We start from the raw sequence: 25,201 nt of genomic DNA on the forward strand, positions 1-25,201 counted from the left end.
GCATATGCACATTACTTGGCCGGAGAACAGCATTGTGAAATTCTGAGAAATGCAAATTTCAAAGGAGGGTTGGGTTTTGTGTCGTTTCGGAAAGGGTAAATTAGGTAGGTTTGTCGTTAAATGCAAACTGAATCGAATGTCTCCCCATCCCTACTTAGAAGCAATGGCTTTTCTTTTGTAGTCGTCCCATATTGATTTACCCTAGTTGCAAACCGCCTTTAGAACCATAGATTTTGAAGGAACTTTAAAGGTTGTCCAGTCCCTCCTTGTGTTCGTCTGAAGTCTGTTTTCTTGCCATTTTAAGTAATAAAATCTCAGAACTGCAGAGTTGGAAGGGATCCCAAGGATCATGTAGTCCAGCCTCCTGCAACTCGGGAGTCTCAGCTAAAGCATCCATGACAGATGGCCATCCAGCCTCTGCTTACAAACCTCCACCTTGGGAGAGAGTCTGTTCCGCTGTCAAACAGGTCTCACCGTCAGAAAGTTCTTTCTGATGTTTAGTCGGGATCTTCGTTCTTGTAACTTGAAGTCTTTGATTTGGGTCCTCCCCTCCAGAGCAGGAGAAAAAAAGCTTGCTCCATCTTCCGTGTGACAGCTCTTCGGATATCTGAAGGCGCCTGTCACATCTCTTCTCAGTCTCTGCTTTTCCAGGCTAAAGATACCCAACTCCCTATTTAAGTATACCTTCACTAAGAAACCAGAGGCTTTCCTCCTGGGTATTGCCGACCAGAAGGTGTTAAAGAAGGACAGAACATTTTTTATGTATGCAACAACGGCAGCAAGGATACTCATCGCTAAGAATTGGAAAACACAAGATCTACCCACGCTGGAAGAGTGGCAGATGCAGCTGATGGACTATATGCAATTGGCGGAGATGACTGGCAGAATCCGAGACCTGGGAGAAGAAAGGATTGAAGAAGATTGGAAGAAATTTAAGATTTATTTACAAAAATATTGTAATTTGGTTGAATGTTAAGCAGGATGCTCGATCATAAATAATTGGCCACCACTAAACTAGACTGGAATTTGACGATAAGTGAGATTAAGGAAAACATAAATCTTTCTGAGAATTGCTAGACTATATTTAAATGAGTGGATATAAGATTCTAAACAAGATGATAATTTGCTTGGAAAAAACTTTTTAACGATGTAAGTGGGAGCAGGAGACGTGAGGAAGTCCAAATAAGTTATGAAATTTTGTTATGATATAAGCAATGTTGTTTATTATCTATGTATTTCTCTTTTTAAAAAAACACCTTAATAAATATTTATAAAAAAAATAATAAAGATACCCAACTCCCTCAACTGTTCCTCATCAGGCTTGATTTCCAGACCTTTGACCATCTCACTTCTACTTGTTCATTCTAGCCTTGGTGTGATGGCCTGGGACTCACCCCGCACTGGATCCTCTGCCGCAGGCATCATCTGAACCAATTCGGGGGCCTGATTCTGAAGAGTCCCAGTCTGCACAGGTTCCCCTGCAACAAGCACCAGCTGGGCCGAGTCAGGGGCCTGATCCTGCCCTGGCTACAGATGTGGGGATGACCTCGTTGCCTCCAGCTGGGCCATCCCTTACAGCTGTTCCACTACTGGTTGGGTCAGGGGAGGCTGAGGTGGCCTCTGGGTCTAGTCACCACCGATGTCTCCCGAGCTGCAGAGACTGAGGTCTGAGAGAAGGAGAGACCTGAGTACTCGCAGGAAGAGTGCTCACCTTCGGGCGAGACAGGGAGGTGAATCGCCGGGGGATCAGGACCAGTGTGGGACGTGAAACACAAGAGCAGTCAAGTACAACATTCCTAGAGTGAACACATGGGGAGGGATGTTTGTCCAGCCAGCAGGTCAACTTCCTGTTTCCTTCTGGGCTGGGACAGACTTCCTCTGCATGTGACTAGAGGTGGGCGTGGCCTCACCTGTGCAAGTAATGACAAAAGCACAGGGCAGGGCAGCCATCTCTTTCACCACATGCATCGAAGACACAACATCTACTAAGCCAAAGATGCCCTCTTGGCTTCCAGCCAGGAGAGGACAAAGGGACTGTCTTCTTAAGAGATAGATTCCAAGTGTATGTTACTTCATTAAGCTAAGTCTGCCTTCTGGGATCTGATTGTGAACAGAATGTGAGTAAACTCTTTTTATATTTTTGTAAAAGACTGTGTCGTCTCTTCTATTTTATGAGGGAATAAGGGGAAAATACCAGAACAGTTATTATAGAGGCTTTAGCAAGCCTGAGCAAATGCAGCCGTTGCAAATTTAAAATAAAAGGGAATGTTACTCTGCTGATATTGTGGAACTTGTAAACACAAGTTGGATAAGGATATAATCAGACAATATATCCTCTCCTGCATTCCTGAACATTCCCACAACCAGCTGCTACCCCGACAAACATAAAAGGCTGTCGGACCCTGCCCTAGGTTGCGGGAGCAACATTGCTGTGTGCCAGATCCTGCCTGAGATCCTGTACCTGGCCTGGCCTGGTTTCCTGCCTTGTGTCCTGCCTTGGCCCTGTCAGACTGACTCCTAGTGGGACCTTCGGATTCGGGACTGGGACTGGACCTGGACCGCGTTGCTCGGGTTACTACCGGGCCCAGCACACTTGGCCTCTGGAGCGATAGGACTCATGAACATTCAGTGAAGCTGAACCTTGGAAGATTTAGGATAGCTAAAAGAAAGCTCCGCCATGCAGCACATAGTTAAACTATGCAACTTGCTCCCACTTTAAAAGAGAATTGGACAAGTTCCTGGAGGAGGAGAGGGCTATCAAAGGTTCCTAGCCAGGATAGCTCTGCTTGCCCTCCACAGTTCAGCAGCAGTGCTTCTGAATACCAGTTGCTCAGATCCTATTGTGGGTTTCCCAACAGGCCACTGTAAGAACAGGATGCTGGACTAGATGGGCCATGGGCCTGATCCACTAGGCTCTACTTACATCGTTAGGCTTGTGCATTGTGTTGAGACCAAGTGAGCGCGATCTTTTGTGTTGCCGAACAAAGTCAGATTGTGTTACCGAACGAGTCTTCCTTCATCAGTCCCTTGCCCAGTCTGGTATTGCATGTGAGTATTTGGACTGTGGCTTTTTCAGCCCAGGGCTTGCAAGTTCTGCCCCTTCCAGATGTCCCCAGGGCCAAGAAATACTCCAACCTTCGCAGGCACCTGTGCCATGAGACTTCCCAGCGTCATCCTGAAGCGCTCTGCCTTGTTTTCTTGTTAACAAATTACACGGTCATCAGAGAGCTTTGGAAATAAGTCTCTGAAGCTTCCATACCACTGGACAGTAATTGAGTTCATCTCCTGGTGTGGCAGCTCGTTTTAATTAGGCTTTAGAAGACTGAAAAAAGACTGAATATATTATGGCTGAACTTATATTATTAAGCAGCAGATTAACATTGGCGTTCATAATGCGAAGGCTTTTATGTGGTGGATGCAAATATCTCTTCCTCTCTAATAGAGTAGTCCACTTATGCCGCTCTCTTTAATCCGAAGAGCCTTTTAAAACTCCCTAACACCAAACCGCCTTTCCTTTGCAACCTCAGTTAGCTCTGCTCCGGCTAGTAGCATTTTCTGTTGACTTCCCCTGCTTAACATTTTGGGAAGACGTTGGGGACTTTTCAATTGCCCCTCTTCATACATTCGGTCAACTTGTGGAGCAGGGCACACAGACAAAAATATAGTGTCATAGAACTGTAGATGTGATGGCCTGGGATTCGGACTCGGATGCTGAACCTGAGGAATCCCAGCCTGCACAGGAGTCCCTGCCTCCAGGACCAGCTGAGCCGGGGCTGGGACATGAGCCTGAAGGGTCCTTACCTGTGCTGGGTCCTCAGGTGCAGGCGTCAGCTGAATCTACTCTGGCTCCGGAGGTGATCGAGGACCCATTGCCTGCAGGTGCTCCACTCTCAGCTCCATCAGAGGAAGCTGAGGTTGCCTCTGGGTCCAGTAACCCTTCAGCCTCTCCTGAGCTGCAGAGGCTCAGGGCAGAGAGGCAGAAGGAACTAAGTTCCCACAGGAGGAGGGCTCGCCTCCAGGCCAGGAGAGGCGAGTCACCTGTGGACTGGGGCCGCCCTATGGCTCAGAGGAGATAAAAGCCAGTCAGCCCCAGTCCCAAGTTGCAGGAGCAAAATTGTTGGTAGCCTGTTCCTGCCTGCACCCTGTCCTGCTCTTCTGCCAGAGTTCCCAGCCTCACCTGACTCCTTGCCTGACTTCAGCCTTGACGGACAGCCTCCATACCACACCCTTGACCTCGGACTGGACTTGGACCATGCCGCACGATAACCCCCCGGGACCAGCACAGTAGAGTTGGAAGGGACCATGGGTGCCATCTAGTCCAACCCCCTGCAATGCAGGAATCTTTTGCCCAACGTGGGGTTTGAACCTGCGGCCCTGTGATGAAGAGTCTCAGTAGACTGACCTATCCCAGACCCGTGTCATGTTGAGTCAGCAGAACACAGGTCCATCTAGCTTAAGGTTACCGTATTTTTTTTCAAAGAATCCAGGGACACTTTTTTTTTTTTGCAAAGAGAAAAAAAAAGTTATTAAAAGTTATTTTTTTAAATACTGGAGAGTATTTTTTTAAAACACTGGAGAGCCAGTGTGGTGTAGTGGTTAAGAGCGATAGACTCGTAATCTGGGGAACTGGGTTCACGTCTCCGCTCCTCCCCATGCAGCTGCTGGGTGACCTTGGGCTAGTCACACTTCCTTGAAGTCTCTCAGCCCCTCTCACCTCACATAGTGTTTGTTGTGGGGGAGGAAGGGAAAGGAGATTGTGAGCCGCTTTAAGACTCCTTAGAGTAGTGATAAAGCGGGATATCAAATCCAAACTCTTCTTCAAATCCAAACTCTTAAAAAAGTTAAGAAGTAATATCTTCTCTTCTGTGGTCTCCTCTGTCCTGCGGCCTTCCTCTCGGCCTGCTCTCTTGGAGTGCTAGCTGCCGTGGAGTAGGCTCAGGTCAGGCCTGGGCTTGGCCATGTGTCCTTGCTCTCCTGGTGCTCTCCTACGTCTTCTCAGTGGTGGCAGTGGCAGCGCGGCAAGGTCCTTTTTCTCCTTCCTCTTCCTCTCTCTTCCTTCTCCTCCTCTCCTCCTTATCCTTGCATTAGCTCTGGGGTTTTCCTGGGCCTGGAGTGCTCCTGGGCAGTTGGCCGGGTGGCCAGGCGATCTTGCTCCCGGCTCAATTTGGGTTGGGGGGTCAGCAGTTCCCCCAGTTGACGCACTGGGCATCCCTGGTTCCCCCTTGGCAGTGGCAGTCTCAGCAGCCTGGAGACAGCCTGGTAGTGCAGTTGGCTCTGGCTGGCTTCAAGAGCTGCTCACTGCTGTGGCACCTGCCATTTTGCCTTGCCTTAAGTCCCCATCTGATGTGTCTTGTGCTGTTGAACCAATCACGCAACATTCATTCCCTACTAATAAATCTACAATACTTAAAATATAAATCCAGGGACATTAAATGAGATCCGGGGACATTCCGGGGACGGATTTTGTGTGGGGACAGATTTGTAAATCCAGGGACTTCCCCCGAGAAACGGGAACATCTGGTAACCATAATCTAGCTTAGTACTATCCACACTGACTGGCAGCAGCTCTCTAGGGTTTTGGATGGGGTCCTTACCAGCCCCACCTAGAGGTGTTGGAGAATGAGCCTGGGATCTTCTGCATGCAAAGCAGAACACGAGAAGAGCCCTGAGGTTGGAACAGGCCAATGGCCCATCTAGTCCAGCAGCCTGTTCTCACAGTGGCCAACTGCATGCCACACAAGCAGGATTTGAGTTCAAGAGACATCACCTAGCTGACCAAGATCCGTATAGTTAAAGCTATGGCTTTCCCAGTAGTGATGTATGGAACTGAGAGTTGGACCATAAAAAAGGCTGATCACCGAAGAATTGATGCTTTTGAATTCTGGTGCTGGAGGAGACTCTGGAAAGTCCCATGGACTGCAAGAAGTTCAAACCTCTCCATTCTGAAGGAAATCAGCCCTGAGTGCTCACTGGAAGGACAGATCGTGAAGCTGAGGCTCCAAGACTTTGGCCACCTCATGAGAAGAGAAGACTCCCTGGAAAAGACTCTGATATTGGGAAAGATGGAGGGCACAAGGAGAAGGGGACGACAGAGGATGAGATGGTTGGATAGTGTTCTCGAAGCTACCAGCATGAGTTTGACCAAATTGCGGTAGGCAATGGAACACAGGAGTGCTTGGCGTGCTCTGGTCCAGGGGGTCATGAAGAGGCGGACACGACTAAACAACTAAACAACAACAACCATCCTGTGGTTTCCAGTAGCTTGGATTCAGAAGCTACAGAGGCAGAGCAGAGCCATCCTGACTAGTAGCTATCAATAGCCATCTCCATGAATTTGTCTAATCTTTGAAAGCCTTCCACGTTGGCCATCACTGCTTCTATGCCACCATCTCTCTCGAGAAGCTCTACCACGGGGGAACCTTTGGCCTTGCAGATCTTCCAGCCCTCCAACTCCCTTTCATCCCTGGCTGTTGAAGATCTTCAGCCTTCCCAGAACCACAAATAACCTTGTTTCTAGGATGGGCACCTTGTCTAGGTAATTACGTAGATCTCGAGCGTTTTGAAAAAGAGCTGTCCACGATTTTGGAGTGGAGCGTGAGAACCTTGCAGTGGTCTGCATGAAATGTTTTCTTCACATGTTCCTCTCCTGCCTCTTTGCCGGAGTCCAGGAGAAGTGTTGGATTTGCACGAGTGTGTAAATCCAGATCTCAATAATTGCCCAGCAAACCGGTTGTAATGAAGCTCATCATCTATTTCTGCACGCACAGTTAGCATTGATTTAATAGGCCAGCGGCTCCTAGCTTTGGGTTGGGCCGGATTGGCATCTGGAGCGGTAAATGAAACTTGCAATAAGTCAAGCGGTATTAAACTTTATGGCTGCCGTATTTAAAAATGAGACATTTTCACCAATCAATCAGAGCGAGTGGAATTGTAAATATCAAGGCAGGATCCATATTGCTTAATTAAACAGCAGCTAACGAGCACTGTGGTTGTTGGGCTGTGATTTAGGACAAGGATTATGCAGATGGCGGCTGTTGGAGAATTCAGGAGGAAGGTGGTTGAACGCAGAGCTGACAAAGTGGTCTTGAGTCTGTGACTAACTCAATGGAGGAGCAAAAACTGGCAGAGCAGCAATGGAGACGGAATAGATGAATCAGAACAACATTGGATTTCAAATTTGCTGAATCTGGCGCTACCGACTCAGAATTCTGATCCTAGAGTTCCTCTTTGAGTTAACTTCTACCAATTGTGTATCCTAGTGAGGCCTATTTGTAAGGCCTGATTCTCCTGAAAATTGCAATATCAAGTGACAGCTGCAAAAGAGAATCTGCTTACTTTTTCACTAATTAAAACGGCAATGGTTTGGGTGGTGTTTGGGCATCTCAGCTGGCGGCTGGACTCCAACTCCCATCAGCCCTTTCAGGCAGCAAGGCCAATGGTGAGGGGTGATGGGAGTTGTAGTCCAGCTACATCTGGAGGACCAAAGGCTCCTGATCACTGCCTTAAGGGACAGAGCCATGGAAAGATCAAGCATGCAGAGCATCACTGGATACGCCTATCACCCTCCTTGCCCCATCAGGTCTCTGCAGAGCAGTTTATATGGAAAGGAAATAAAGATATTTGTGACCACATTGGAAAGTGTCGAAAGCAGGGGCTTCTAGAGCTCCCTCAAGCTTTCGGAAGAATGCCCTGGCGTTTAAAGCAGGGCAGTGTTTGCACATCTAACATTAGCCCCGGCTCCTTTATTGAATTCATATTGAATCTCCTTGGACTACTGTAATGCACTCTACGTGGGGCTACCTTTGAAGGTGACCCAGAAACTGCAACTAATCCAGAATGTGGCAGCTGGACTGGTGACTGGGAGTGGCCACCGAGACCACATAATGCCGGTCTTGAAAGACCTACATTGGCTCCCAGTACGATTCCGAGCACAATTCAAAGTGTTGGTGCTGTGCTACAACAGCAGCAAGGATACTCATTGCCAAATGCTGGAAAACCCAAGACTTGCCCACACTGGAAGAGTGGCAGATGCAACTGATGGACTATATGGAACTGGCCGAGATGACTGGCAGAATCCGAGACCTGGGAGAAGAACTGGTGGAGGAGGACTGGAAGAAATTTAAGGATTACTTACAAAAACATTGTAAATTGTATGAATGCTAAGAAAGATGTAAGATTGGTAGTAACAGGGCCCCAATAAATTAGTAATAAGAAATACAAATTTGAATGTAATTGAAAGAAAAGATAAATTTCGGATAAACAATATTTTACAATTAAGGTTTAACAAAAGAGTTGTTAAATTTTAAAACTCAAGAGTTTAACACTGGGAAATTTTATTATATAAACTAAATTAAGTTAATAATTTGCTGTTAAAATTCATGTGTTTAGAAAGCAGGAGCAAGAGGTGCGAGGAAGTCCAAGGAAGTGTATGAAATGTGGACATTTGAAAATGTTATGTTATTATGTGCTTTTTATTGTTAAATAAAACCTAATAAATAATTTTTTAAAAAAACAAACAAAGTGTTGGTGCTGACCTTGAAAGCCCTAAACGGCCTCGGTCCAGTATATCTGAAGGAGCGTCTCCCCCCCATCATTCTGCCTGGACGCTGAGGTCCAGCGCCGAGGGCCTTCTGGCGGTTCCCTCCCTGCGAGAAGCAAAGCTACAGGGAACGAGGTAGAGGGCCTTCTCGGTAGTGGCACCTGTCCTGTGGAACTCCCTCCCATGTCAAAGAGATAAGCAGCTACCTGACATTTAGAAGACATTTGAAGGCAGCCCTGTTAGGGAAGTTTTTAATGTGTGACATTTTAATGTATTTTTAATCTTTGTTGGAACCCGCCCAGAGAAGCCGCTGGGGAATAAATTATTATTATTATTATTATTATTGAGATTCTTGCAGGACTCATAGAATCACAGAGCTGCAGTGTTGGAAGGGACCCATCCAGCCCCCTGAAATGCAGGAACCACAAGCACAAGCCACTGTGGTTAGACTCCTTCCCGCAGTCAGAATCCCTGACCCAAGGTGGATTCAAACCTCATTCAGCTGAATGTGGTGGATCACACTGTGGGCCTTCACGCTGAACACGTAAGCGCTGGGGGCGGGGCCAGCAGGTACAGGTATGTTGTGGGCGGGGCTGATGCACCCGGCTTGGACCTTCACCTGTTCCCTTGAGCACCTGAAGCAGGAGAAGATCGGTGCGTGTTCCAGATGGCAATCAAGGGCTGTTAAGTAAAGAGCAATTGGAGCGAAAGGCTCCTGAATTGCGCATCCTTTGGTTTATTTATTTACAATGCAATCATTATCTCAGCTGGAGGTCCGTCACAACCCATAAATTTGATGCAATTTGAATTAATATGCCACTTCTGGGTTACGTGCACCCGAGACTTGATTTCCTTTTTGTTCAGCTGCTAAGCAAGATTGGGATCATCCAGACTGCTGCAGGTTTCTCCCTTTCTTTCCAATTTGTATTCTGCAATGACTCGTCGATGCAATAGAAGTACGCAAGGTGGGAATTTACGCTGGGCCGTCCACACACTATTCCCCTTTGTTAGCTGTTCTGCACTCTTCAGGGATTATTATTATTATTTTATTTTTATTTAAAACCTGCTATCCCCCCCAGACTCAAGGCGGCTTACACAAATTGAAACAACACCGAGAAAAATACAAAAAGCATAGAAAGGATAACGGTTAAAAATGATCAAACTCTAATAGAATTAAAACTACATAAAATACAAATCTATTCAAATGCAGATACCTCTGGTTGCCAATGGGATCCGTTCTGGAGGCCCGTTCGCAACCTGAAAAGAATGCAACCCGCGTCTGCACATGCGCGGGTCGCAATTCCCCACTTCTGCGCATGCGCATGATGTCATTTTGCACGTCTGCACATGCACGAGTGGCAAAACCTGGAAATAACCCAGAACGCAACCTGAAAACGCACAAACTGAAGCAAACATAACATGAGGTATGACTGTAGTAAGCATAGCACTATTAAAAGCCATTTTTGTAATAGAAAATAAAGAAATACATCCAGGAGCCAAAGAATTGGAAGGCACTCAGGACAACTTCAAGGGTTCTCACATGGAAGAGGGAACAACCTTGTCTTTTCCTGCTCTGGAGGGTTGGCCCCAAACCAATAGATTCAAGTTACAGGAAAGGAGATTCCAACTAAACTTCAGGAAAAACTTTCTGACAGTAAGAGCCGATTGACAGTGGAATGGTCTCCCTTGGGAGGTTGTGGCCTCCTTTGTTGGATGTTTTTAATCAGAGGTTGGGTGGCCATCTGTCACGGATACTTTAGTTGAGATTCCTGCATTGCAGCGGGTTGGACTAGATGACCCTCAGGGTCCCTTCTGATTCTACAATTCTATGACACTATGATTCTCTAGCCTAGGGACCCACTCTCTTGGGGGCCCCCAAAAAAATTAAAGGGGGAAAAACTGGATGTACCTTTCCAAAATATAAGGCAAAAAGCAAATAAAATAAAACCTACATACAGCATCTTAAAAAGCAGAGACATCATCTTGCCAACAAAGGTCAGTACAGTTCAAGCTATGGTTTTGCCAGTAGTGATGTATAGAAGTGAGAGCTGGACCATAAAGAAGGCTGATTGCTAAAGAATTGATGCTTTTGAATTCTGGTGCTGGAGGAGACTCTTGAGAGTCCCATGGACTGCAAGAAGATCAAACCTCTCCATTCTGAAGGAAATCAGCCCTGAGTGTTCACTGGAAGGACAGATCCTGAAGCTGAGGCTCCAATACTTTGGCCACCTCATGAGAAGACTCCCTGGAAAAGACCCTGATGCTGGGAAAGATGGAGGGCACAAGGAGAAGGGGACAACGGAGGACAAGATGTTCTTGAATAGTGTTCTCGAAGCGACCAGCATGAGTTTGACCAAACTGCGGGAGGCAGTGGAAGACAGGAGTGCCTGGCGTGCTCTGGTCCAGGGGGTCACCTAGAGCCGGACACGACTAAACGACTAAACAACAACAACATGATTCTATCACAGAGTTAGAGCCAGGCTATAGCCCAGTTCCTCCGACCTTCCTCCATTTTACACCTAATGAGCATCTGAAAAGGGATTCTGATTTTCCAAAGAGGAGAACTTTGAGTTTTATTTATCCACTATGGATTAGAGCCCGGTGTACTCATGCTCAAAGTAGACCCCTTGATTTCAGCAGCTTATACCTCAAGCACGACTGAGCCCGCAATCCTAACCATGTCTACTCGGAAGCAAGTCCTACTGAATTTGATGGGGCTCATTTGCAGGGAAGCAGGGTTAGGATTGCAGCTGCAGCCTGTCTCTGATGTTATGAGTTTATTTCACATTTTTTGACTTGTGCGTTTTAGAAATCATTAATGTGCAAGTCGTTTGGTTGAGGCTGTCTCTCTGTGCATTCTGCCTGTTGATATATTATCAGTGAAGCGGATTCCTCACTGATATGCAACATTTTGCTGTAGTGTAATAGTCTTTTTGAGAGAGCTGTAAAATATAATGGGAGGAACAGGAGTTTATTAGAATATAGAAAATCTGAAAAAAATGAGCAGAGTAGAGGAAAAAGAGCCAGAAACATACACTCACTAGAAGCCCCTGGAGACCATTTCTATGTTTTGCAACACCTTACCCAATAAATGCACACTCAACCACCAACTAGCAGCCACCTAGCAGGAAGTTCTGTGTTTGTAAGAACTCAATCTTTTAGTGTGGCACTTTGGAACTCCCTGCCTATTGACACCAGGCAGACACCTTCCCTGTAATCTTTTCCAGCATCTGCAAAAAACAGTTTTGTTTAGACAAGCCTACCCAGATGTTTTTTGCCAACAAAGGTCCGTATAGTTCAAGCTCTGGTTTTCCCAGTAGTGATGTATGGAAGTGAGAGCTGGACCATAAATAAGGCTAATCACCAAAGAATTGATGCTTTTGAATTCTGGTGCTGGGGGAGACTCTTGAGAGTCCCATGGACTGCAAGAAGATCAAACCTCTCCATTCTGAAGGAAATCAGCCTTGAGTGCTCACTGGAAGGACAGATCCTGAAGCTGAGGCTCCAAGACTTTGGCCACCTCATGAGAAGAGAAGACTCCCTGGAAAAGACCCTGATGTTGGGAAAGATGGAGGGCACAAGGAGAAGGGGACGACAGAGGACGAGATGGTGGGACAGTGTTCTCGAAGCTACCAGCATGAGTTTGACCAAACTGCGGGACGCAGTGGAAGACAGGAGTGCCTGGCATGCTCTGGTCCAGGGGGTCACAAAGAGGCGGACACGACTAAACGACTAAACAACAACACCCAGATGTTTAGAAGGTAGACGTGAGCTTTAGTCTATGGTTGTTTTAACTTTCTGAAAGCTTTAAATCATTGTTGCTAATTTTTCTTGTTGATCAATTCATTGCCTTAACCCACTTCGAGGGTTGGGTCCCTCTCCCCACCAATCAAACGGTGTATAACTGTTATGAAATACAAAAATAAAATAAAATAACTGCTCCTGTTCATGGGCGGCTGTCCTACAATCTCAGCTGCCCTGCTTCCTTACAATGCCACACATGTGCAGAACGGAATGGATTGGCCAATTCTGCAATTTAATGCACCAGTTCTGCACTCTTCTTTATCCTTGCAAAATATAATTCATAATGCCCTGAAACAGTTCTAGCAAAGTCTCTCTCTCTCTCTCCCCACCTCCTCTCTTTAATTCAAATGAATTTTAATACCTCCCTTTTAGTGATCCAAGGCTGAGCTCTGGCTCAGATCACTGTGTCCGTGCGCCACTAAATTCTGCTGTAGATTTTCTTTTAAAACTCTGCAATGAAATTGCATCAAGGCAGATTGCTAGCCTCCACCTCCTGCCGCCCCTGCTGTTGAGAACTGGCTTTGGGCTGCACACAAGGCGACCTCTTTTTTAAAAACTGCAGGTCCAAAAGTGCTGTTTCCCATTTGTGCAGCCTCTCTGCCATTTCCCATTGTCACCAGCAGGTGAAGTTTCCTCATCTGTTATCTCCCTGCCTCTCCTCTCTTGCACCTGCCCCCTCTCAGCTCAGGGTTTTCCAGGAACACCCAGAGTTTCCCCCTCTACGGTTTTCACCGCTCTGCTGCCAGGACACCAGCATTCCTGGAACCCTTACAATAATCTCTTTTAGCAAACCGTGTCTCCAATTTAAAGCAATTTTTATTGCAGCAGACAAAAGGCCCTCTTGTATTGACACAAACTCCGGCTTCCATCATCTCCTGTAAGCTCTTCTGACAGGCTAAACTAGAAACTTCTGGCATTAGGTCAGACTCAAGACAGCCAAGTCAGGGGTCATGTATCCTATGAATCAATGACAATATCTATCTATCTATATATCTGCTGTTCCACATTCTCCAGCTGTCTTATCCAGGGCTGTTTTACTTTAGAACTAAGCCCTTGGCTGCAGTGACACCAAGGCTTCAATGTCACCCATTGCCTTCACCCCCAACTTGCCCCCTTTTCAGCTGATTTCCTTTGTCTAGGACTCCAATTGCCAGCTGAACAGAACCCTGTTTGTTGCTGTGTCTTTCACAGCAGAAGTCCCATGGACAGCTTTGAATCAACGCCTATTAATGTTGGTATGTTAAGAATCATGGAACTGCAGAGCTGGGGTCATCGAGTCCAAATGCCTGTAAAGAATCCCTCACAGATGGCCCCCCTGACCTCTGTTTAATATCCTCCAAGGTAGGAGAGTCCACCACCTTCTGAGGGAGTCTGTTCCACTGCTGTAAGAATATAAGCCAGGGGTAGGCAACCTAAGGCCCGGGGCCGGATGCGGCCCAATCGCCTTCTCTCTCTCTTTTTTGAAATAAATTTTATTAGTTTTTCAGCATATCATTTTCAACAATAATTAAACATACTTTTATATCTTATACATTTTTTTTACTTCCATCAATCGCATCTGAAAATTTTCCAATCTATTCACTTAATTTACATTTCTTACTTTCACTATTACATTTAAATATCATAAATAATATTTCTATTCCTTCTCTACTTTGCAATGGTTCATATATTCACAAAACTTCTGGTAGTCTTACTAGCGTAATTTGTTGATTACAGTTGCTCATCAAATAGTTCATACATTTCTTCCAATCTTCTGTGAATCTCTGGTCCCGCAGGTTTCGAATCCTTCCTGTCATTTTATCTAATTCTGCGTAGTCCATTAATTTTGTCTGCCATTCTTCTTTCGTCGGGATTCCTTCTTGCTTCTATTTCTGGGCTAGCAATACTCTTGCTGCTGTTGTTCGACCCAATCGCCTTCTTAATCTCGCCCACAGACAATCTGGGAATCAGCGTGTTTTTACATGAGTAGAATGTGTCCTTTGATTTAAAATGCATCTCTGGGTTATTTGTGAGGCATAGGAATTCGTTCTCTCCCCCCCCCCAATATAGTCCGCCCCCCCACATGCTCTGAGGGATGGTGGACCGGCCCACGGCTGAAAAAAGTTGCTGACCCCTGATATAAGCAGAGAAAGCTGAATCAGGTCAATGGTCCACCAGTATCCTGTTCTCGCAATAGCCAACCAGATGCCTCTTGTGGGAATGTTGAGGACAGTAGGAGAGGATATATTGATTAAATATTATCCTTCCTCACTCACACTAGTGAGATTGTAGCAGAGCACATTCCCTTGCACATTGCTGGAAGCTAGTTGATGGACTTGTTAGAACCATATAAGTTGAGCGATCCAGTCTGGCTTCTCCAGATTGGATTGTTCCTGGCAAATCCCCTTTAAAGGTAAAGGGACCCCTGACCATTAGGTCCAATTGTGACCAACTCTGGAGTTGCGGCACTCATCTCATTTATTGGCCAAGGAGCCGGCGTACAGCTTCCGGGTCATGTGGCCAGCATGATTAAGCCGCTTCTGGCGAACCAGAGCTGCGCACGGAAACGCCGTTTACTTTCCTGCCGGAGCGGCACCTATTTATCTACTTGCACTTTCACGTGCTTTTGAACTGCTAGGTTGGCAGGAGCAGGGACCAAGCAACGGGAGCTCACCCCGTCGCGGGGATTCAAACTGCCGTCGGCAAGTCCTAGGCTCTGTGGTTTAACCCACAGCGCCACCCGCATCCCAAAATCCCCTTTAGTTCTCTCTTAAAAACAATAATGACACAACAGCGTCTTTTAAAAGTAATGATAAGGTTTACATTCAGTTCAAAGTATGATCCTGAAGGCGGGCTTTAGCTTGCAGTTACAGTTGCAGAGAAAAGTGTGGCTTCATCCTCTGTGATGGATGAGCCCATGTGCTGCTGGCTGAGAGCCAGCAGACAGCAAAAGGCATCAAGAGAATCAAGGAGAGTGAGAGGAAGGTGGCTGTGTGACCAGTCCTTTTATAGGGTCTGCCAGGGTCACGCCCATCTACCTGGTCACAGGCAGGAGGAGGATGCTCCAGACCAGGTGTGACAGGATGTCCTCCTGGCTGGAGCAACATTCCCCTGCGGGTCTACTCTGGGCAAACAGGAAATGTTGTATTTGACTGCTTCATTGATGTTACATCCCACAGTGGCAAACCCACAAGCAGATCTGGGCACAAGAGCACTCTCCCCACCTGTGTTTTCCAGCAACTGGTCTTCAGAAGCACTGCTGCCTCTGACCCATGAAGACAAAGCTCACCCATTCTGGCTAGTAGCCATTGATAGTCCTTTTCTCCATGAATTTGTCTAATTCTATTTTAAAGCCGTTCAGGTTGGTGGTCATCACTGCCTCCTGTATTAAGCTTCTGTCAAGGGTGTAGGTGCACAATAACCAGCCTCATATCATCAACGTGCATAAGTCTAATTAATGCATGAAGGGGTTAAGACCATAGAGTAAGGTGTCCTGCCAGGATTAGTTCACCTTGAGAGGGACTAGGTAATGAAGGCCCTCAAGCCATTTGAGAAGCTCAGCATGCAAAGAATTCTGAGCTGGTTGCTCCAGGCTCAGACCACATGACTCTTACAAGCCATTATTGTGTTCCTGTAACAATAATTTAGGAACTTTCACCGCTGTAACTAAGTCAGGTTTTACTGCCTGTGCAACACTTTCTGAATGCTTTATGGAAAAGCACATGAATCTGACCTTTGGAGACTATGTAAGTAAACTTACCAAATGTGTGGTCTTTTTCTATCCTAGAGGAAGAGGGGAACATTGGGAGGAACTCACAAGGACATATTTTAAAGGTCAAACAGCCTCTCTTTCCATGCTTTACTTCACTGCATGCAGGAGCAGGGGCTCCTAAAACTGACATATTTGGTGATGGGAGATGGGACCTTGCCCACTGATTTTCACTACTTATCCAATCTGCTCCACAAATAACACCGGGGCAGAAAGGCTCAGGAATCAAAAGATAAACTCGCAAACCCATGTTTTTTTCAACAATAATAGTAATAATAATAGTAATAATAATAATAATAATAATAATAATAATAATAATAATAATAATTTATTTATACCCCGCCTATCTGGCTGGGTTTCCTCAGCCACTCTGGGCGGCTTCCAATAAAATATTAAAATACCGTAATACATCAAACATTAAAAGCTTCCTTAAACAGGGCTGCCTTCAGATGTCTTCTAAAAGTCTGGTAGTTGTTCTTCTCTTTGACATTTGATGGGACAGAATTCCATAGGGCGGGTGCCACTACCAAGAAGGCCCTCTGCCTGGTTCCCTGTAACTTGGCTTCTCGCAGCGAGGGAACCACCAGAAGGCCCTCAGCGCTGGACCTCAGCATCTGGGTAGAACGATGGGGGTGGAGACGCTTCTTCAGGTATACTGGTATAGGGCTTTCAAGGTCAGCACAACACTTTGAATTGTGCTCGGAAACGTACTGGGAGCGAGTGTAGGTCTTTCAAGACCGGTGTTATGTAGTCTCGGCGGCTGCTCCCTGTCACCAGTCTAGCTGCTGCGTTCTGGATTAGTTGTCGTTTCCGGGTCACCTTCAAAGGTAGCCCCACATACAGTGCATTGCAGTAGTCCAAGCGGGAGATAATCAGAGCATGCACCACTCTGGTGAGACAGTCTGCGGGCAGGGAGGGTCTCATCCTGCATATCAGATGGAGCTGGTAAACAGCTGCCCTGGACACAGAATGGACCTGCACCTCCATGGACAGCTGTGAGTCCAGAATGACTCCCAGGCTGTGCACCTGGTCCTTCAGGGGCACAGTTACCCCATTCAGGACCAGGGAGTCCTCCACAACCTGCCCACCTCTTGTTCCCCAAAAACAGTACTTCTGTCTTGTCAGGATTCAACCTCAATCTGTTAGCCACCATCCATCCTCCAACTGCCTCCAGACACAAACATATAGCCACAAACAGCATTTCCCTGAAGGAGATATGTGCATTTGTTTGAAGTGAACCAAAGAGTCTTCATGAGGTATGGCAGCATGCCTTGCCAGAGACTTGAAAAACAAAATAAAACAAAATCCCACCACTCATTGAGATGGCTGCTCTTTTTGCTGCAAGCGTTTTCCGGTCCATTTCTAATGTTTGAGAAAATGAAAGGAGGAGGAAAGAATAGAGATAAGGCCATGCTAGAAAACAGTCCAACTTGCTTCATATCTCTCGTTCTTCAAGGCCCAAAGGCAAAAACCTCTCACTGAACTTCTAGTTCGGAATAAGCCTCCCTCTGCCCCCTCAACATCACTTTCTTAGCTAACCCCTGGAGGAAAATGCAATTACTGGCCAGAAAATTGTGTGAGCTTATCAGAGTTAGTTAAAGCTCTCAGTAAATCAATCATTTAATTAACATTTGCAAGAAAAGATTACAACTATACCCAAAATGAGTCAGAGGCATTTCCCACTGGGGACCCATTTTTCAGAAAGAGATGCTGAGAGTTCACCCTTGTTTTTCCCCAAGAACTGGAGTGTTAATCAACACACACACACACACACACACACACACACACACACACTCCAATATTTCAAAAGGGAGAATGTAGATAGTGGAGGTATATGGAAGCCTCCAAATGTTTTCGACTACATGATGGGACGGATGGGACTTGTGGTCTGGAGAGCACCGGGTTGGAGAAGGTTGCTATAGAGAGGCATTAGAACAATTGAATCGTGGAACTCTAGGGTTACAAGGGACCCCAGGGGTCATCTAGTCCAGCCCCCTACAATGTAAGACTCACTGTGAAAGAATCCAACTTCTCGTGAATCAGAGTCCAGTTTCCAAGGGAGTGTGTTCCACTGTCAAGCAGCTCTTACTCTCAGAAAGTTCTTCCTGATGTTTAGTCAGAATCTCCTTCCTTGTCACTTGAATCCATTGGACTGGGTCCTACCCTCCAGAGCAGCAGAAAACAAGATTGCTCCCTCTTCCATGGGCCAACCCTTCAGGTATTTGAAGGTGGCACTTATATCTCTTCTCAACCTCCTCTTCTCCAGACTAAACATCCCTAACTACCTCAACCGTTCCTCATCAGGCTTGGCTTCCAGACCCTTGAACATCTTGGTTGCCCTCATCTGCACATGTTCCCGCTTGTCAACATCTTTCTTAAATTATGATGCCCAGAACTGGACACAGTATTCCAGGTGTGGTTTGACCAAGGCAGAAAAAGTGGTCTGTATAGTTCAAGCTATGGTCTTCCCAGTAGTGATGTATGGAAGTGAGAGCTGGACCATAAAGAAGGCTGATCGCTGAAGAATTGATGCTTCTGAATTATGGTGCTGGAGGAGACTCTTGAGAGTCCCATGGACTGCAAGAAGATCAAACCTCTCCATTCTGAAGGAAATCAGCCCTGAGTGCTCACTGGAAGGACAAATCCTGAAGCTGAGGCTCCAATACTTGGGCCACCTCATGAGGAGAGAAGACTCCCTGGAAAAGACCCTGATGTTGGGAAAGATAGAGGGCACAAGAAGAAGGGGATGACAGAGGACGAGATGGTTGGACAGTGTTCTTGACGCTACCAGCATGAGTTTGACCAAACTGCGGGAGGCAGTGGAAGACAGGAGTGCCTGGCGTGCTCTGGTCCATGGGGTCACAAAGAGGCGGACACGACTAAACAACAACAATTACTTCCTTGACCTGGACACTCGACTTCTGTTGATGCAGCCCAGAATAGCATTAGGGTGTTGTTGTTTTTTGCTATTGCATCACGCTGTTGACTCATGTTAAGTTTGTGGTCTGCTAAGACCCCTAAATCCTTTTCACGTGGACTGCTGTACTTTTCACATTGCTGGCTGCCTGCAGTGATGAAATACCTTCCATATGGGAAACATCCTGCAAAAGGGCTTGTTGCTTTGTTTTTCTGTAGGAGCAGCTGCGAGGCAAAGATACTTTGATATCGTTCCGCTTCCAGCTTCGATAAGCCACTTCTCTGCAGAGCGTCCAAAGTGGTGTCCAATGCAGTAGCAGAAAAACCACCATCAAACATGAAAAGGTAAAAACCAAAGAGCTTCACAGGACAAAGTTGTCATTCTAGTGCGGATTGCAAAGAAGCCTTTACTGCACAATTGAGTTAAGCAGTAAGTTGTGTTTCCTGAACCACTCCCCCAACTGCTCAACTTCATTCCTATAGGCCGCCTCCCCCTCTCCAGCCGTGATTAAACCAACCACCGTTGTATCATCTGCAAACTTAATGATCTTATTACTGGGGGATTTGGGGGCACAGTCAGGAGAAGACAATGAAATTATCAGTAAGAAGAGTCAAAAAACATCCATTTAAAACACTCAAAGGAAAATGTAAAGTCAGCGATAAACTGAAAACAGATTAAAAGACACACATCAACATTCTGCATATCTGGGTATAAATCTCTGTATGACTTTCATATCCTGCCTTTCACTCAGATTTCTAAACTTGCTGGCAAGTTGCAACCACCAGCGGAGGCCAGACTTGCCCATCTGTCTTGGTTTTGCTCTCCAAAGAGCTGGAGGGTTGGTTTTTTGTTTGTTTGTTTGCTGCCTGCCGCTCTTGGCATCTCTCTGCCAGCGGAGCAGCTTTGGAGAGACAGGAGAGCATTCACAGCCCATCAGCCAAGGTGGCCATGGCCCGTCAGCCCCTGGCGGAGAAGACCAAAATCTGGTCTGCTGCAAAGGAAGGAGCTGAGATTGCAGAATGAGATGGAGGCCAGCACCACCCAGGAGAGGTCAGGATGGAGGGCAGCAAGATGCCAACATCCATGCTGAGGTGACAGAGCCGTGGCCTAAAATTTGTCTCTTTTTTTAAGATTGCCTCCCTTTCTCTTCAGTCGCAAGGCAGCTTGCACACCTCCAAAAGGAAGCAGCAATATAAGAAAATGATTAAAAATGCCGCAGCAATATATAAAACAGCAAGTTAAGTGCACAGACTAAAGCAGCTGCGCTAGAAGTTAGAAATCAAGAGACTGAGGAAATCGGAAAGGATTTGCCTAGCGCTGCGAAGGCAGCAAAGTTGACACCGGCTTTGAATCCAGCACAGAGCAAGCAGGTCTCTGTGTCTCCAGCTTCCAGCCTGCTTCCAGCCTGCTTCCAGCTCAGCTCTCACACATTATTCTGGCTATCGTTCTCCTTTCTTTAGTCGTTTAGTCATGTCCGACTCTTCGTGACCACCTGGACCAGAGCACGCCAGGCACTCCTGCCTTCCACTGCTTCCCGCAGCTTGGTAAAACTCATGCTGGTAGCTTTGAGAACACTGGCCAACCATCTCATCCTCTGTCGTCCCCTTCTCCTTGTGTCCTCCATCTTTCCCAGCATCAGGGTCTTTTCCAGGGAGTCTTCTCTTCTCATGAGGTGGTCAAAGTCTTGGAGTCTCAGCTTCACGATCTGTCCTTCCAGTGAGCACTCAGGGCTGATTTCCTTCAGAAAGGATAGGTTTGATCTTCTTGCAGTCCATGGGACTCTCAAGAGTCTCCTCCAGCACCAGAATTCAAAAGCATCCATTCTTTGGCGATCAGCCTTCTTTATGTTTTTTTTTTTTTTCCAAAATTTTTATTAGGTTTTTTTAATAAAAGAGATACAAAAATAAAAAACAGCATTGTTTGTGTCTTTACAAAATTTCATAACATCTTTGGACTTCCTCACGTCATCCGCTCGCACTTACATTGTTCATAAAATTTTTCAAGCAAATTACCATCTTATTTGTAATCTTATAACCAATCATTACAATATAGTCTAATAATGCTCATCTAATTTAGTGATGGCCAATTGTTTATAATCAAGCATCCTTCTTAGCATTCCATCAAATTACAATAATTTTGTAAATAAATCTTAAATTTCTTCCAGTCTTCTTCAATCCTTTCTTCTCCCAGGTCTCGAATTCTGCCAGTCATTTCCGCCAGCTGCATATAGTCCATCAGCTGCATCTGCCATTCTTCCAGCGTGGGTAGATCTTGAGTTTTCCAGTTCTTTGCGATGAGTATCCTTGCTGCCGTTGTTGCATACATAAAGAAAGTTCTGTCCTTCTTTGACACCTTCTGGCCGACAATACCCAGAAGGAAGGCCTCTGGTTTCTTAGTGAAAGTATACTTAAATACCTTTTTCAGTTCATTATATATCATTTCCCAGAAGGCCTTCACTTTAGGGCAAGTCCACCAGAGGTGAAAGAATGTTCCTTCATTTTCCTTACATTTCCAACATTTATTGTCAGACGAGTGGTATATTTTGGCAAGCTTAACTGGGGTCATGTACCATCTGTATATCATTTTCATTATATTTTCTTTCAAAGCATTACATGCAGTAAAGTTTAGCCCAGTGGTCCACAACCTTTCCCATTCCTCAAACATAATGTTATGCCCAATGTCCTGTGCCCACTTTATCATAGCCGATTTAACCATTTCGTCTTGTGTGTTCCATTTCAACAGCAAGTTATACATTCTTGAAAGTACCTTAGTCTTAGGTTCTAACAGTTCAGTTTCCAGCTTCGATTTCTCCACCTGGAACCCTAGCTTTTTGTCATTTTTAAAAACTTCTTTAATCTGAGCGTAATGTAACCAGTCTCGCACTTTATCCTTCATTTTTTCCATACTCTGCAATTTCCAGTTATTTCCATCTTTTTCTAATATTTCCCAATATTTTGGCCAATTGGCTTCCATATTGGGTCTTTTTCGGGCCTTAGCTTCCAGAGGTGAAAGCCACCTTGGGGTTTTATTTTCCAATAAGTCTTTATATTTTGTCCAGACATTAAACACTGCTTTTCTGACAATATGGTTCTTAAAGGCCTTATTGATCTTAACTTTGTCATACCATAAGTATGCATGCCAACCAAAATTATTATTAAGCCCTTCCAGATCCAACACATCAGTGTCTTCGAGAAGTAGCCAGTCTTTTAGCCAGCAGAAAGCTGCGGCTTCATAATACAACCTTAAGTCTGGCAGGGCAAAGCCCCCTCTTTCCTTTGCGTCAGTCAATATCTTAAACTTAATTCTGGGCTTTTTGCCCTGCCAGACAAATTTAGAAATATCTCTCTGCCACTTCCGGAAGCATTCCGTCTTGTCTATAATCTGTAGTGTTTGAAACAAAAACAACATTTTTGGCAATACATTCATCTTAATAGCAGCAATTCGGCCTAACAAAGAAAGCTTCAATTTTGTCCAACTGTCCAAGTCTCTCTTAATTTCAGACCAGCATTTTTCATAATTTTCCTTAAATAGACTCAGATTTTTTGCTGTTATGTTCACCCCTAGGTACTTTACCTTTTTCACCAATGATAATTCTGTTTCTCTCTGAAACTGTTCTGATTCAATATCTGTCAAATTTTTCCCCAACACCTTAGTTTTCTGTTTGTTTAACTTAAATCCCGCCACCCGACCAAAATTGTCAATCAATTGTAAAACTCTTTTCGTACTAGATTCCGGCTCCTGCAGTGTCAAAACTAGGTCATCTGCAAAAGCTTTAAGTTTATATTGTTTCGCTCCGACCTGGATCCCTTGCACCAACCGGTCCCCTCTGATCAAGTTTAAGAGCACCTCCAGGACTGAGATAAATAACAAAGGGGAAATCGGGCAGCCTTGTCGTGTTCCTTTTTCAATTTTGAACTCTTCTGTTACCACATTATTAACAATCAATTTTGCTTTTTGTTCTGAATATATTGCGTCAATCCCATTTTCAAAACCCCTCCCCACTCCCATTTCTTTTAAATTTCCCTTCATAAATTTCCAAGAGATGTTGTCAAAGGCCTTCTCCGCATCTATAAAAATTAGCACTGCTTTAGTGTTTATGTCAGTTTGCAAAAGTTCCAAGACATCAATAATGTTCCTTGTGTTAGCAAACATATGTCTGCCTGGGAGAAAGCCTGCTTGGTCTTTATGAATTACTTGACTTAAAACTCTTTTAAGTCTGTTTGCCAAAACATCAGCAAATATTTTGTAATCCACATTTAAAAGGGAGATGGGGCGGTAGTTCTTGAGCTGTGTCTTTTCAGTTTCTGATTTTGGTATCAATGTGATGAACGCTTCTTTCCACGATTCTGGCGCCTTCTTTCCCTCCATAATTTCATTGCTGACCTCCAGCAGTGGTTGGATCAAATAATCACTTAATGTCTTATAGTACTTGGAGGTCAAGCCGTCTGGCCCTGGAGATTTGCCCAATTTCAAGTTCTGAATGGCATGTTCAATCTCTTGTCGTGGCTTTAGGGCTGATTTCCTTCAGAAAGGATAGGTTTGATCTTCTTGCAGTCCATGGGACTCTCAAGAGTCTCCTCCAGCACCAGAATTCAAAAGCATCCATTCTTTGGCGATCAGCCTTCTTTATGGTCCAGCTCTCACTTCCATACATCACTACTGGGAAAACCGCAGCTTGAACTATACGGACCTTTGTTGGCAAGGTGATGTCTCTGCTTTTTAAGATGCTCTCTAGGTTTGTCATTGCTTTTCTCCCAAGAAGCAGGTGTCTTTTAATTTTGTGACTGCTGTCACCATCTGCAGTGATCATGGAGCCCAAGAGAGTAAAATCTCTCACTGCCTCCATTTCTTCCCCTTCTATTTGCCAGGAACTGATGGGACCAGTGGCCATGATCTTACCTATCAGCTAATGGAGTGGAAGGAAGCCCCTGCCTTTGTTCTGTGGCACTTTGCAACTTTTTTAGCGCTTAACTAGTCAGCGAAAGCCATCACCTAGAGACCATTGGCATCCCATATCATCTGCCCCCACAGATGCAGGATCCCAAGACTCTGAAGGTACTCAGAGCCAAACTGAGCCTCCTGGCTTGCAACAATATACATTTTGTGTGTGCAATTTCCCCCTTAATATATGTACTGCATTCTTGCATGTTATTTTCACAGACGTGTGTGCGTTTTGATTCACGCTTTCGCCCCTACAGACACATTTGGGATCACATGTTTTGGTTAGAGAACCAGTTATTGTCAAATCTTGAGAAGTGTGAATTTCGGAAGAGAACTGTGTTTCAGTTCATGGATTGTTTCAGGAAGTGCAAATGATGGAGGTTGGCATTAAAATGCAAACTGAACGGAATATCTCCTCGCCGCAACATGCCCAACCCAGTTTTCGTCTTCTAAAAGCAAACACTCATCTCCCAAATGGAAGGAACGAGTTATCTAGTTTCCCATCCAAGAGCAGAATCTCCTTTTCAAACTGTTTTTTTAATTTTTAAAAAAGAGGTACAAAGTTATTTGAAGCCAACAAGTTTGTTTTATTTATTCTATCGATCTGTGTCCCACTTTCTCTTCCTCTGGTATAAACCCTCTAAAGAGGCTTGCAGAGCAAACATCAAAACCACACAACAATGGTTAATAAAGGTACAATTCAAAATGCCAGCAGGAATCCGAATGCTAACTCTCTTCCCATCAGGAAAAAGCATAATTTGCTGGAGTGCAATGAGATAAATGAGGACTGATTTTTATTTTTATTGGCATCTGTCTCTCTCGGGAGACAATGGAGGAGTACACCTTTGAGGGTGACATCAAACCGTTGTAGAGTTATATAATAATAATAATTTCTTATAGCACTTGCAGTGGCTGTAGAGACTGATAAGGGAGAGACATGTTTTGTTGCAGCTGGGGCAGAGAAAGGAGTCCAGTTTTGCTGTTTCAGATGCACCAGGGCACTTCTTCTCTCTGTGTTCCTCCCAGTCATTATTCCTCCTCTGGTCACTGCTGCGGATACATGACTCAGAAACAAACTCCTTTGTTGCAATAAGAACCAATCACAACAATACAAACACAACACATAGGCCAAAAATCACTGCTCACTAGATAACATGAATCTTATTGACATATTCTGTTGAAAAATATTGGCTGATGAAGACTATTACGTAGTAGTATCATTCCGGAGACACTGTCCTTTTGAGGCTATTGA

The sequence above is a fragment of the Podarcis gaigeae genome (assembly GCF_964106915.1).
Source record: "Podarcis gaigeae genome assembly, chromosome: 11".
NCBI lineage: Eukaryota > Metazoa > Chordata > Lepidosauria > Squamata > Lacertidae > Podarcis > Podarcis gaigeae.